Genomic DNA, 934 nt, shown 5'->3' with positions numbered 1-934 from the left:
AAACAGAAGCTGGAATCCAGATTGCCGGGAGAAATATCAATAACCTCAGATATGCAGATGACACCACCCTTATGGCAGAAATTGAAGAGGAACTAAAAAGCCTCTTGATGAAAGTGAAAGTGGAGAGTGAAAAAGTTGGCCTAAAGCTCAACATTCAGAAAATGAAGATCATGGCATCCGGTCCCATCCCTTCATGGGAAATAGATGGGGAAACAGTGGAAACAGTGTCAGAGTTTATTTTTGGGGGCTCCAAAATCACTGCAGATGGTGACTGCAGCCATGAAATTAAAAGACGCTTACTCCTTGGAAGAAAAGTTATGACCAACCTGGATAGTATATTCAAAAGCAGAAACATTACTTTGCTGACTAAAGTCTTTCTAGTCAAGGCTATGGTTTTTCCAGTAGTCATGTATGGATGTGAGAGTTGGACTGTGAAGACGGCTGAGTGCCGAAGAACTGATGCTTTTGAACTGTGGTGTTGGAGAAGACTCTTGAGAGTCCCTTGGACTGCAAGGAGATCCAACCAGTCCATTCTGAAGGAGATAAGCCCTGGGATTTCTTTGGAAGGAATGATGCCAAAGCTGAAACTCAAGTACTTTGGCCACCTCATGCGCAGAGTTGACTCATTGGAAAAGACTCTGATGCTGGGAGGGATTGGGGGCAGGAGGAGAAGGGGACGACAGAGGATGAGATGGCTGGATGGAATCACGGACTCGATGGCTGTGAGTCTGAGTGAACTCCGGGAGTTGGTGATGGACAGGGAGGCCTGGCGTGCTGCGATTCATGGGGTCGCAAAGAGTTGGACACGACTGAGCAACTGAACTAAACTGAACATTCAGCAGGTCCTCCCACCAGCAAAGTTAGTAGTTATTCAATAAGCTGACTGAAACATGGGCAAGAAGCAAGCGTCTGGTGTTCAGAGAAGATCAAGGCA

Source organism: Capricornis sumatraensis, chromosome 6 (genome assembly GCF_032405125.1).
Source record: "Capricornis sumatraensis isolate serow.1 chromosome 6, serow.2, whole genome shotgun sequence".
In the NCBI taxonomy this organism is placed as follows: Eukaryota; Metazoa; Chordata; class Mammalia; order Artiodactyla; family Bovidae; genus Capricornis; species Capricornis sumatraensis.
This window is presented reverse-complemented; position numbering follows the sequence as displayed.